A 15714-nucleotide genomic window follows, 5' to 3' on the forward strand; every position below is an offset into this window, starting at 1 on the left:
GTGAGCGGTGCGGCGTCGGCGGTGGCGTCAGAGAAAAGGGGATCGATGAGCTGCACGAGTGAGAGATAGGAAGAAGGGGAGCTAGCGGACCGGTGCTGTAGGCAACTTAGCTATAGCGCGTGTGGGCAAAATGCGCTATAGCTAAGTTAGCTATAGCGCTGGTCTAGCAAAACAACGCTACTGCTAACTTTTTTTCTTTATATTTTCCTTTTCTTTTTCTTAGAGCGTTGCCCAGGATAAAACGCGCTACTGCTAACTTTTTTTCTTTAATTTTTTTATTTTTTATTTTCTTTTTCTTTTTATTTTTCTTAGCTATAGCGTCGTCCAGGCCAAAACGCGCTACTGCTAAATTTTTCTTTATTTTTTATTTTTCTTGCATTTCATTTTCCACAACTTAGTAGTTTCTTTTTCTTTTTCTTTTCATTTCATTCAGCAAAACTTCCTTTCTTTTTCTTTTTTTTTCATTTGCGCTTTTCTTTTTCTTATCTTTCTTTTGCACTTTTCTTTTTATTCCTTTTGCACTTTGGGGATTAGTTTGTCAGCTTGGGAGACGACGACGCTTCAGACTGATCTTCTTCCCTCTTTTGTTCGTTGTCGAATAATTGAGCCCATGGTCGTGACTTTTCCTTCTCCAGGGATTACGATCTTTCATAGGTAATGTAGTCTTCATTCTTCTTTTGACATATGTTTCGTCGTCATCAGCATCATCTGTTGATATCATATGCTTGATAAGTCGTGAGGTTGGTCGAGGGGCCTTGTGCTAAGGCGTATATGAGTGTTCCATTCGGACAAACCTCTTCCGGGGGATTAGCCATAACTTGCTCTTTGAACCAACACATGAAAGTGGAGTTGTGCTCTCTAATAACTTCAGCGTCCGTCCTGTGCACCCCATGGTCACGGTACTTCTTTGTGATGGTTGATGACCCACAAGTATAGGGGATCTATCGTTGTCCTTCCGATAAGTAAGAGTGTTGAACCCAACGAGGAGCAGAAGGAAATGATAAACGGTTTTCAGCAAGGTATTCTCTGCAAGTACTGAAATAAGTGGTAACAGATAGTTTTGTGATAAGATAATTTGTAACGAGCAACAAGTAACAAAAGTAAATAAAGTGCAGCAAGGTGGCCCAATCCTTTTTGTAGCAAAGGACAAGCCTGTGCAAACTCTTATATAAGGAAAAGTGCTCCCGAGGACACATGGGAATATCATCAAGCAAGTTTTCATCACGTTCATATGGTTCGCGTTCGGTACTTTGATAATTTGATATGTGGGTGGACCGGTGCTTGGGTGCTGTTCTTACTTGAACAATCATCCCACTTATGATTAACCTCTATTGCAAGCATCCGCAACTACAACAAAGTATTAAGGTAAACCTAACCATAGCATGAAACATATGGATCCAAATCAGCCCCTTACGAAGCAACGCATAAACTAGTGTTTAAGCTTCTGTCACACTAGCGACCCATCATCTACTTATTACTTCCCAATGCCTTCCTCTAGGCCCAAATAATGGTGAAGTGTTATGTAGTCGACATTCACATAACACCACTAGAGGCTAGACAACATACATCTCATCAAAATATCGAACGAATACCAAATTCACATGACTACTAATAGCAAGACTTCTCCCTTGTCCTCAGGAACAAACGTCACTACTCACAAAGCATAAACATGTTCATAATCAGAGGGGTATTAATATGCATAAAGGATCTGAACATATGATCTTCCACCAATTAAACCAACTAGCATGAACTACAAGGAGTAATTAACACTACTAGCAACCTACTAGCACCAATCCCGGACTTGGAGACAAGAATTGGATAGAAGAGATGAACTAGGGTTCTGAGATGAGATGGTGCTGATGAAGATGTTGATGGAGATTGCCCTCTCCCGATGAGAGGAGCGTTGGTGATGACGATGGCGATGATTTCCCCCTCCGGGAGGGAAGTTTCCCCGGCAGAATAGCTCTGCCGGAGCTCTAGATTGGATCCGCCAAGGTTCCGCCTCGTGGCGGCGGAGTTTCATCCCGAAAGGTTGCTTCTTATTTTTTTCTCGAGGAAAGACTTCACATAGGAGAAGATGGTCATCGGAGAGCCACCAGGGGGCCCACGAGGTAGGGGCGCGCTCTAGGGGGGGCGCCCCACCCTCGTGAGAAGGGTGTGGGCCCCCTGGTCTTCATCTTTGGCGAGGATTTTTCATTATTTATTATAAGGTATTCCGTGGAGTTTCAGGACTTTTGGAGTTGTGCAGAATAGGTCTCTAATATTTGCTCCTTTTCCAGCCCAGAATTCCAGCTGCCGGCATTCTCCCTCCTTATGTAAACCTTGTAAAATAAGAGAGAATAGCCACAAGTATTTGTGACATAATGTGAAATAACAGCCAATAATGCAATAAATATTGATATAAAAGCATGATGCAAAATGGACGTATCAACTCCCCCAAGCTTAGACCTCGCTTGTCCTCAAGCGAAAGCCGATAACAATAAATATGTCCCCATGTTTAGAGGTAGAGGCGTCGATAAAAATAAAATACGGACATGAGGGCATCATGATTATTCTCGTAACAGCAACATACATAGATATTGTCATATGATTACTTATGTTCAAGTGATGATCTATTCACAATGCAAAAGTATGAATCAGAAACCTTATTGAGAACCAACAAACTATAACCTCAGTCATTGAAGCAATTGCAATTTATCATAACATCAGAAAGAGTCTATGTCAGAGCTAAAAAGCAAGTCCACATACTCAACTATCATCTAGTCCTTCATAATTGCTAACACTCGCGCAATACTTGTGGTTACGGGGTTTTAATCGGACACAGAGAAAGATAGGGGCTTATAGTTTTGCCCCACAGCCTTTTACCTCAAGGGTAATGTCAACAGTAATAACTCATGCCCCCCTACATCCAATTTGATATATCTATCAGGATCTTTCCAACATACTATGCTTGCCAAAGGATAAAATGAAAAAGGGCGAGGTGAAGATCACCATGACACTTGCATAAGGTGGAAGATAATAATAAAAGATAGGCCCTTCGCAGAGGGAAGCAGAGGTTGCCATGCGCTTTTATGGTTGGATGCACAAAATCATAATGCGAAAGAACGTCACTTTATATTGCCCCTTGTGATATGAACCTTTATTATGCAGTCCGTCGCTTTTATTACTTCCACATCACAAGATTGTATAAAGCTTATTTCTCCCACACCAATCAATCATACATATTTAGAGAGAAATTTTTATTGCTTTGCACCGATGACAACTTACTTGAAGGATCTTATTCAATCCATAGGTAGATATGGTGGACTCTCATGGCAAAACTGGTTTAAGGGTATTTAGAAGCACGAGTAGTATCTCTACTTGGTGCTGAGAATTTGGCTAGCATGAGGGGGAAAGGCAAGCTCAACATGTTGGATGATCCATGACAACATACTTTATCTCAGATATAAGAAAACATAACCCATTACATTGTCTTCCTTGTCCAACATCAACTCTTTAGCATGTCATATTTTGATGAGTGCTCCCAATCATAAAAGATGTCAATAACAATATATTTATATGTGAAACCTCTCTTTCCTTATTACTTCCTATTAATTGCAACGATGACCAAAGCTATGTATGCCAACTTCCAACAACTTTTAATCATCACACTCTTTCTATGTGAAGTCATTACTATCAATACGGTCAATATGAACTTTTGTTTCTTCTTATTCTTTTTCTCTTTTCTTTTATTCACCCAAGATCATAGCAAGAAAATCAAGCCCTTGACTCAGCACTAAACTTTATTATATAGCTCACGGACTCGATTACATAGAGAGATCATAAAGCGAAACTTAAAACTAGATCATGCCATAAACTTTATTCTACTCGATCAAAATATTACCAAAAGGATCGAACTAAGAAAAACGGTAAAGATAGGAGTTGTGATTGTGATACGACACCGGGGCACCTCCCCCAAGCTTGGCAGTTGCCAAGGGGAGTGCCCATACCCATGTGATTATATCTCCTTGGTTAGTGAAGAAGGTGGAGGTGTTGTTGGCTTAGTTGATGGCATAGACTTCTCCCTTAATTTACGCTTGAGGACGACATTTTGATCCCTCAGATCATCAATCTCCCACTCCAGGGTTAATATCTTTTTGCATAGGTCCTGCTTATTTTCCTGCAAGAGACGAAAAGGGATAAACTTGAATTTTGGTTTCTTTACCCTATCAGGGAGACTTGACTTTTTGAACTCCACGTGCATATCCCCAGGTTGAGGTAATGGGGCTTCATCTTCATCTGAGCTCGTCTCCTCCTTCCCATAGGGTTCATGGTCCTTTTCTTCCTCCGTGGTCCAACCATCGTGCTCCACATCTCCATAGACCTTAGGATTAGCTAAGTAATCATCCTAGCTTTCTGCCTCCAAATCCTGGGAAGACATGTTGATCTAATCTGCAGCGGGACAACTCGAAACAAAAACAGAGGATAATTGCGTGATACGGGAGTCAAAACCTTTGGGAGAATATATAGTGAATTTTTACCGACCAAAATATGTATCGTGCAAGAAAACGGAGTCCGGAAGGCACACGAGGTGCTCACGAGGTAGGGGGGCGCGCCCTCCACCCTTGTGGGGCCCTCGTGTCCTTCCCGGACTGCTACTTACTTTTATATTTTTCTAAATATTCCAAAACGGAGAAATATTACCTTAAAAATTGTTTTGGAGTTGCTTTACTTACCGTACCACATACCTATTCCTTTTCGGAGTCTGAAACATTCTGGAAAGTGTCCCTTATGTATTCCTCTGGGGTTACGGTTTCAATAATATTGGTTTCAACATTTATGGGATTACCTGAGATATAATGTTTGATTCTTTGACCATTTACCACCTTCGGATTTGTGCCTTCGAAGTTGTTGTTTTATGGCACCGGAATGATAGACCTCCTCGATAACATAGGGGCCTTCCCATTTAGAGAGAAATTTCCCTGCAAAAAATCTTACGAGTTGTATAGTAATACATAATCACCTACATTAAACTCATGCTTTTGTATCCTTTTGTCATGGCATCTTTTAACCTTTTCTTTAAACAACTTAGCATTTTCATAAGCTTGGGTTCTCCATTCATCAAGAGAACTAATATCAAATAACCTCTTTTCACCGGCAAGTTTGAAATCATAGTTGAGCTCTTTAATAGCCCAATATGCCTTATGTTCTAGTTCGAGAGGTAAGTGACATGCTTTTCCATATACCATTTTATACGGAGACATACCCATAGGATTTTTATATGCAGTTCTATAGGCCCATAATGCATCACCAAGATTCTTGGACCAATTCTTTCTAGACCTATTGACAGTCTTTTGCAAAATTAATTTGAGTTCTATATTACTCAATTCTACTTGACCACTAGACTGTGGGTGATACGGAGATGTAATTTTATGATTGACGTCATATTTAGCAAGCATTTTACGGAAAGCACCATGAATAAAATGTGAACCACCATCAGTCATTAAATACCTAGGGAATCCAAACCTCGGAAAAATAACTTCTTTAAGCATTTTAGTAGAAGTGTTATGATCAGCACTACTAGTTGGAATAGCTTCTACCGACTTAGTAACGTAATCAACATCAACTAAAATATGTGTATATCCATTAGAGGCAGGAAAAGGGCCCATATAATCAAAGCCCCAAACATCAAATGGTTCAATAACAAGTGAATAATTCATAGGCATTTCTTGACGTCTACTAATATTACCAATTCTTTGACATTCATCACAAGATAGGACAAACTTATGGGCATCTTTGAAGAGAGTAGGCCAATAAAAACTGGATTGCAATACCTTATGTGCAGTTCTATCTCCCGCGTGGTGTCCTCCATAAGTTTCGGAGTGGCCCTTGCATAGGATCTGTTCCTGTTCATGCTCAGGTACACAGCGTCTAATAACACCATCTACTCCTTCTTTATAAAGATGTGGGTCATCCAAAAAGTAATGTCTGAAATCATAGAAGAACTTTTTCTTTTGTTGGTATGTGAAGCTAGGTGGTATAACTTTAGCAACTATGTAATTAGCATAATCAGCATACCAAGGGGTACTACAAGAAGTACTTATGACATTTAATTGTTCATCAGGAAAGCTATCATCAATAGGTAGTGGGTCATCAAGAACATTCTCTAACCTAGATAAGTTGTCTGCAACGGGGTTCTCAGCTCCTTTTCTATCAACAATATGCAAATCAAATTCTTGTAGCAAGAGAACCCATCTAATAAGTCTAGGTTTAGCATCTTTCTTCTCCATAAGATATTTAATAGCAGCATGATCAGTGTGGATAGTTACTTTAGAATCAACAATATAAGGTCTGAACTTATCACAAGCAAATACAACAACTAAAAGTTCTTTTTCAGTAGTAGCATAATTTCTTTGAGCATTGTCTAGGGTCTTACTAGCATAATGGATAACATTTAATTTCTTATCAACTCCTTGCCCTAGAACAACACCTACAGCATAATCACTAGCATCACACATAATTTCAAAGGGTAAATTCCAGTCAGGTGGCTGAACAATAGGTACAAAGACTAATCCTTTCTTAAGTATTTCAAATGTTTCTACACAATCATGCTCAAATACAAACGGTATATCTTTTTGTAATAAATTAGTCAGAGGCCAAGAAATTTTTGAGAAGTCCTTAATGAACCTCCTATAAAATCCGGCGTGACCAAGGAAACTTCTTATACCTTTGATGTCCTTGGGACATGGCATCTTTTCAATAGCATCAACCTTGGCTTTATCAACTTCTATACCTCTTTCATAAACTTTATGCCCCAAGACAATACCCTCATTAACCATAAAGTGGCACTTTTCCCAATTCAAGACAAGATTAGTTTCTTCACATCTCTACAAAACTTGATCAAGATTGCTCAAGCAATCATCAAAAGAAGATCCATAGACGGAAAAGTCGTCCATGAAAACCTCACAAATCTTTTCACAAAAGTCAGAGAATATAGCCATCATGCATCTTTGAAAGGTAGCAGGTGCATTACATAAACCAAAAGGCATACGTATATAAGCAAAAGTACCAAAAGGGCATGTAAAAGTAGTCTTTGATTGATCTTTAGCTGACACAGGTATTTGAGAGAAACCAGAATAACCATCTAGAAAGCAGTAATGTGTATGTTTGCATAATCTTTCTAGCATTTGATCGATAAAAGGTAAGGGGTAATGATCTTTCTTAGTAGCCTTATTTAATTTGCGGAAATCAATTACCATCCTATAACCTGTAATAATTCTTTGTGGAATCAATTCATCTTGATCATTAGGAACAACAGTAATACCTCCCTTCTTAGGGACACAATGAACAGGACTTACCCACTGACTATCAGCAACGGGATAAATTATACCTGCCTCCAAAAGCTTTAGTATTTCTTTTCTTACCACTTCTTTCATTTTAGGATTCAGATGTCGTTGAGGATCACGAACTGGTTTGGCATCTGCTTCCAAATTTATTTTATGTTGACATAGAGTGGGACTAATGCCCTTAAGATCATCAAGAGTATATCCAATAGCAGCACGGTGCTTCTTCAGAGTTTTCAATAATCTTTCTTCTTCATGCTCTGAAAGGTTAGCACTAATAATAACAGGATATATCTTCTTTTCATCAAGATAAGCATATTTAAGATTATCTGGCAACGGTTTAAGCTCAAACACGGGATCACCCTTAGGTGGAGGAGGATCCCCTAGGATTTCAACAAGCAAATTGTGTTTCAGCATAGGTTCCTGTTTAAAGAATACTTCATCTATTTCTCTTCTTTCATTCATAAACATATCATTCTCATGGTCTAGCAAACATTGTTCTAAAGGATCACTAGGAGGTACGGCAATAGAAGCAAGACCAATAATTTCATCCTTACTAGGCAATTCTTCTTCATGGTGTTGTTTACTAAATTAGAGAAATTAAATTCATGAGTCATATCATCCAAGCCAATAGTAACAACATTCTTTTCGCAGTCTATCTTAGCATTAACAGTGTTCAACAAGGGTCTACCAAATATAATGGGACAAAAGCTATCTTGTGGGGAACTAAGAACAAGAAAATCAGCAGGATATTTAGTTTTCCCGCACAAGACTTCAACATCTCTAACAATTCCCATTGCTGAAATAGTATCTCTATTAGCAAGTTTTATTGTGACATCAATATCTTCTAACTCATCAGGTGCAATTTCATGCCTGATTTCTTTATACAGGTCATAAGGTATAACACTAGCACTAGCACCCATATCACATAAGCCATGATAACAATGATCTCCTATTTTAACAGAAATTATAGGCACGCCTACCACATGTCTATGTTTATCTCTAGCACAAGGTTTAGCAATTCTAGCAGTTTCACCGCATAACTGAATAACATGCCCATCAATATTATCAGACAAGAGCTCTTTAACAATAGCAATATTAGGTTCAACTTTAACTTTCTCAGGAGGTGTATATGTTTTAATATTGCTTCTATGAACCACAATTGAAGCTTTAGCATGATCCTTTATTCTAACAGGGAAAGGTGGTTTATCAACATAAGAAGTAGGAACAATAGGATCATTATAAGTGACAGCCTTTTCTTCAACTTTAATAGGTGCAGCTACTTTTACTTCTATGGGACGATGATCTTTAGACCACTTCTCCTTAGGGAGATCAACATAAGTAGCCAAAGATTCACAGAAAGAAGCTACTATCTCAGAATCAAGTCCATATTTAGTGCTAAACTTACAGAAAATATCGGTATCCATAAAAGATTTAACAAAATCAAACTTAGGTGTCATACCTGACTCCTTACCATTGTCGAGGTCCCAATCTTCAGAGTTGCATTTAATTCTATACAATAAATTCCATTTAAATCCAATAGTTTGTTATCAAGCAAAGAGCCAGCACAAGAAGTATCAAGCATGGTGCGATTGTTATCAGAAAGCCGAGCATAATTTTTTTGAAGAATTGTTTCTCTTGGAAGCTCATGGTTAGGGCATGAATATAACATTGATTTAAGCCTCCCCCAAGCTTGAGCGATGCTTTCTCCTTCGCGAGGCCAAACATTAGATATATAATTATGATCACGATGGATAAGATGCATAGGGTAATACTTTTGATGAAATTCCAATTTCAATCTTCTATAATTCCATGATCTCGTATCATCACATAGCCTATACCAAACCAATGCGTCTCCCTTCAAAGATAAAGGGAAGACCTTCTTCTTAGCAACATCATCGGGTATACCTGCAAGCTTAAATAATCCACAAACTTCATCCACATAGATTAGGTGTTCATCAGGATGCTTTGTTCCATCTCCTGTAAAAGGATTAGCTAGCATTTTTTCTATCATACCCGAAGGATACTCATAAGGAATTTCATTTTCATATTCATTTTCAATAGGTTCAGTAGGTTGAGGAGCAACTATTTCCTCTATTGGTCGGGGTGAAGATACCCCGAACAAGCCCCTCAGAGGGTTACTTTCCATAGTAACAAGTGACAGTAAATTTCAGCACACTATATAAATTGTTCCTTACCAAATTCCACCTACCAAAGGCGCTTCACTCCTCGGCAACGGCACCAGAAAAGGGTCTTGATGACCCACAAGTATAGGGGATCTATCATAGTCCTTTCGATAAGTAAGTGTGTCGAACCCAAGGAGGAGCAGAAGGAAATGATAAACGGTTTTCAACAAGGTATTCTCTGCAAGTACTAAAATAAGTGGTAACAGATAGTTTTGTGATAAGATAATTTGTAACGAGCAACAAGTAACAAAAGTAAATAAAGTGCAGCAAGGTGGACCAATCCTTTTGTAGCAAAGGACAAGCCTGGACAAACTCTTATATAAGGAAAAGCGCTCCCAAGGACACATGGGAATATCGTCAAGCTAGTTTTCATCATGTTCATATGATTCGCGTTCGGTACTTTGATAATTTGATATGTGGGTGGACCGGTGCTTGGGTGCTGTTCTTACTTGAACAAGCATCCCACTTATGATTAACCTCTATTTCAAGCATCTGCAACTACAACAAAAGTATTAAGGTAAACCTAACCATAGCATGAAACATATGGATCCAAATCAGCCCCTTACGAAGCAATGCATAAACTAGGGTGAAGTGTTATGTAGTCGACATTCACATAACACCACTAGAGGCTAGACAACATACATCTCATCAAAATATCGAACGAATACCAAATTCACATGACTACTAATAGCAAGACTTATCTCTTGTCCTCAGGAACAAACGCCACTACTCACAAAGCATAAACATGTTCATAATCAAAGGGGTATTAATATGCATAAAGGATCTGAACATATGATCTTCCACCAATTAAACCAACTAGCATCAACTACAAGGAGTAATTAACACTACTAGCAACTTACTAGCACCAATCCCGAACTTGGAGACAAGAATTGGATACAAGAGATGAACTAGGGTTTTGAGATGAGATGGTGCTGAAGAAGATGTTGATGGAGATTGCCCTCTCCAGATGAGAGGAGCGTTGGTGATGACGATGGCGATGATTCCTCCCCTGGGAGGGAAGTTTCCCCGGCAGAACAGCTCTGTCGGAGCTCTAGATTGGATCCGCCAAGGTTCCGCCTCGTGGCGGCGGAGTTTCGTCCCGAAAGGTTGCTTCTTATTTTTTCTCAAGGAAAGACTTCATATAGGAGAAGATGGTCATCGGAGAGCCACCAGGGGGCCCACGAGGTAGGGGGGCGCGCCCTGGGGGGGGGGGGCGCCCCCCACCCTCGTGAGAAGGGTGTGGGCCCCCTGGTCTTCATCTTTGGCGAGGATTTTTCATTATTTATTATAAGGTATTCCGTGGAGTTTCAGGACTTTTGGAGTTGTGCAGAATAGGTCTCTAATATTTGCTCCTTTTCCAGCCCAGAATTCCAGCTGCCGGCATTCTCCCTCCTTATGTAAACCTTGTAAAATAAGAGAGAATAGCCATAAGTATTGTGACATAATGTGAAATAACAGCCCATAATGCAATAAATATCGATATAAAAGCATGATGCAAAATGGATGTATCAATGGTCTCTTTGTGTAGTGTCACAAAATCTTCTAGCACATCTAGGTGTTGTAGCACTACTAAGTTTGCCCTGTCAAGGTTGTTTTGTCGGCCCGAGCGTAACACATTCACATCCCTATGACCGTTGGTGTGACCTTCGCCTTCGAGCCTTTCACAGTGCTTGTTGACAGGCAAACCAACAACAAGGTCTTTGGTCAGATAACTCTCACTGAAAGAGATGCACTCTTTGGTCAGATATCCCTGGGCTATGCTTCCATCTAGATGGGACATGTTACGAATGAATCCTTTGATGACCCCATTCATCCTCTCGAATGGAATAATGCTATGCAGGAATGTCGGCCCTAGGTCGATGATGTCGTCCAGGATGTGGACACATAGATGCACCATGACATCAAAGAACGCGAGCGGGAAGTACATCTCTAGCTCATTCAGTATGACAATGATCTCTTCCTATAGCCTATGGAGTTGCTTCACACTGATCGACTTTCGAGAGATAGCATCAAAAAAGTGGCATAGGTCAGTAAGCGTCTCACGCACATGTGTGTCCATAATCCCTCTAAGTGCAACCGGGAGTAACTGGGTCATCATCAGATGACAGTCGTGAGACTTCATCCCACTGAACCTTTTTTCTTAGTGTCCAGATATCTTCTTATCTTCCCACAATATCCGGAACTAACTTTGATTCCGGCAAGGCACTTGAACAATTGATCAACCTCCTTCAGATCTAAGGTGAAGCAAGAGGGGGGGGGCAATATTGTTCTTCCTTCTTGTTTACTTTTTTGCCCCTATCTTCCGTCTCCGTCTCCGTCTCGGTCTCTTCTGACGACCTTTTACCGGGCATTTGGAGATCTTTCCCGATTTTCAAAAATTCCAAGTCTTTACTTGCCTTCGGCCCATCCTTGGTCCTCTCCGGCATGTTCATCAATGTTCCAAGCAAACTATCAAGGATATTTTTTGTGATATACATTTGATCAAGGATGTGAGGCGTGTCGAGTATGGGCCAGTATTCCAAGTCCCAGAAAACAGATCTCGTCTTCCATATCCTCAGCAGGGGCTTCGGTGCCTTTTTCTTTGTCCTTTCCGGCGAGGGGCACTCTTCCCAGTTCTTCAATAACTCATATATTTCTGCACTGCTACGCTTACGTGGAGGACCTTGATACTCAGCCTTACCATTGAATAGATCTCCACGCTTTCTCCATGGGTCATCCTTCTCGAGCCATCTTCAATGCCCCATGTACACGATTTTTGAAAACCCGCCATCTTTCGATAGCTGCAGAGTAGTTGTATCATCTATGCACCTCGTGCATCCGCAATATCCGTGGCACACTTGGCCGGAGAGATAGTCGTAACCGAGATAGTCCTGCACCGTCGTGATCAGCGCGACCTTCATGTAGAAATACTCTCCTTTGCTTGCATCCCATGTCTTGGCCGGCGTTTTCCATAAGGTCTATAACTCCTCTTTCAGTAACCCGAGATACAGATGTATATCATTTCCCGGTTGTTTAGGCCCTTGAATAAGCACAGCCATGTGTATGTATTTTTCCTTCATGCACAACCAGGGGGAGGTTGTACATCCATACAAACACGGGCCATGTGCTATGATTGGTGTTCTGGTTGCCAAATGGATTCATGCCATCACTACTAGCGCCAAGCACGATGTTCCTTGGATCATTTGCGAAAAATTCAAATTCAGCATTTAATGCTTCCACTGGCTAGCATCTGCGAGGTGTCTCAGCTTCGGCTCATCTCCGTCATCTGGCTTCACACTCTCCGCATGCCAGCGCATAAGCTTTGCTTCCTTAGGATCTACGAAATACCGTCTACTTGTAGACGCGGAGTGATCGGAAAGTACCATACAACTTTCTGTGGAGCTTTTTTTCCGGCCTTTTTATATCGTGAAGCATTGCACTTTGGACAGATGGTTTTTTCCGCATGCTCATTCCGATATATGATGCAATCATTGATGCATGTGTGATATCTAATATGTGGCAGATCAAGAGGGCACACTATTTTCTTTGCCTCCTCGATACTAGTAGGACACAGGCTTCCCGCGTGAAGAACCTTCTTTAGGTACTTCAGAAGCTCATCCAAGCTTGTATCTGTCCATTTGTTTTTTGCCTTCATCTTTAGAATTTCTAGTGTGAAACTCAAGCGGGTCACCTCGGGATTGCAACCATCATACAAAGGAGTCATCGAGTCTACCTCCAGTTGCGCCAGTTTGGCCTCCTCTCTTGAAGCAGCTCTATAGCTAGTCGTCTTCTTGCGAAGCAGGTCTCGAACATGCGGGTCCCGCATAGCTGAACTTAGTAGCGACGAAGACGGCGGCGTGTCCGCATCTTCTCCGCCTTGAACTGCCTCTTCGCCATCGACATTTCCGAGGCCGTCTTCCTCTTCCGGCACATAATCGGTCATCTCTTCGTCTGGTGGCCCCATGTCGTTATTTCCTGCCCCGTCGACGTCCTCCTCCTCCTCCTCCTCGTCATCATCATCTTCACTTATCCACCGAGTATGGCCATGCATGAAACCATGCATGAGCAGGTGCGCCTTGAATTTACCACCCTGAAAGGGGTCGAGCCTGACTCTTCCTTTGCATTTTTGACACGGACATAAAACATCCTTCACTCTTTTTTCATACATGTCATCCACATCAGGTTGCCAGTATCTTTCCACCATCCTTCCATTGACCTTCATGATCACCTGCGCGCAGAGCAAATATTATAACCACATATATATATGCATGGATGGATCAAATTCATACAAAAATTCGGCATGACCTTCCCTAAACATAGGACATATTGAGTTTTCCCGAAATTCACCGAAACGGAAATGAATCGACATTTCGGCAAAACATAGGAAACTCATGTCACTCACTTGCCACACACAATTCGGTATATTCATATTGCACATAGTTTCGGTCCTAATCGCAAACACACATATTTCCATTCTTGCACAACTCTTTTTTTGCTCGCCTATTTTTCGAGAGGAATATCGAGCACCTTCTTATAATTAGCTAGTAGATCTAGATAGAGTTATGAGAGGGAGGAGGGATGGCATTAATGGAGGGGATGGTGGCGGGGCAAAGAAGAGAAGGGGAGAAGCAAAGAAGAGAAGGGGAGAAGGGGCAAAAGAAAGGAAGAGGAAGGAGGGAGGGCATTAATGGAGGGGGTGGTGGAGGGGCAAAGAAGAGAAGGGGAGGAGGGGCAAAAGAAGAGAAAGGAGGGAGGGCATTAATGGAGGGGGAGAGGAGGGGCAAAGAAGAGGGGGAAGCATTGAAGGACAAGCAAGTGAAGAGAGGGGGGAGAAAGAAGGGGGGGGAAGGTGGCAGATATTTTGGCTGGCGACCATAGCAGTAGCGCTGGGCACCAAAGCGCGCTACTGCTATGTGTGCCAGCCAAAATATCTACTGGTACATAAAACTAGCTATAGCGCTTGCCCAAAAAACACGCTACTGGTAAAAGATTACACATAGAAGAAGTAGCAGTAGCGCTTCTTAGTGGCCCCGTGCTACTGCTATTTTCTTAATAGTAGCGCTTGTTAGGGTACCAACGCTGCTACTATTTTTTTGGCCGGGCTGTGGTGTGGCTAACTTACCAGTAGCGTGCCCTCTAGAAACCAAAGCTGCTGCTAAGTTGTACTAGTAGCGCGGTTTGTAACACACGCTACTGCTAATTATCAGTAGCGTGGGCTCCGAAACACACGCTACTGGTAAACTTCTATGTATAAGCCTTTTCCTAGTAGTGCTAGTGACAGAAAGGGAAATGACACGTATTGTATTGTTGCCATCGAGGATAAAAAGATGGGGTTTATATCATATTGCTTGAGTTTATCCCTCTACATCATGTCATCTTACCTAATGCGTTACTCTGTTCTTATGAACTTAATACTCTAGATGCATGCTGGATAGCGATCGATATGTGGAGTAATAGTAGTAGAGGCAGGCAGGAGTCGGTCTACTTGTCACGGACGTAATGCCTATATACATGATCATGCCTAGATATTCTCATAATTATTTTCTTTTCTATCAATTGCTCGACAGTAATTTGTTCACCCACCGTAATACTTATGCTATCTTGAGAGAAGCCACTAGTGAAACCTATGGCCCCCGGGTCTATTCTCCATTATATTAATGTCCCGTCAACAAGTTATTTCTGGCACCGTTTATTTTGCAATCTTTACTATCATAAAAATACCAAAAATATTATCTTATCCTCTCTATCAGATCTCACTTTTCCAAGTGGCCGTGAAGGGATTGACAACCGATTTATCGCGTTGGTTGCAAGGTTCTTATTTGTTTGTGTAGGTACGAGTGTCTTGCATGTGGCCTCCTACTGGATTAATACCTTGGTTCTCAAAAACTGAGGGAAATACTTACGCTACTTTGTTGCATCACCCTTTCCTCTTCAAGGGAAAGACCAACGCATGCTCAAGAGGTAGCACTCCCCCAAGCTTGGTAGCACTCCCCCAAGCTTAAACCTTTGCTTGTCCTCAAGCAATGCAGTTGACAAACTGAAAGTGATAAAGAAAAACTTTTACAAACTCTGTTTGCTCTTGTTGTTGTAAATATGTAAAGCAAGCATTCAAGTTTTCAGCAAAGATTATAAACTAACCATACTCACAATAACAATTAGGTCTCATGTTTACTCATATCAATGGCATAATCCACTAGCGAGCAATAATAATAAATCTCGGATGACAA

This window comes from Triticum urartu, chromosome 7, assembly GCF_003073215.2.
Source record: "Triticum urartu cultivar G1812 chromosome 7, Tu2.1, whole genome shotgun sequence".
NCBI lineage: Eukaryota > Viridiplantae > Streptophyta > Magnoliopsida > Poales > Poaceae > Triticum > Triticum urartu.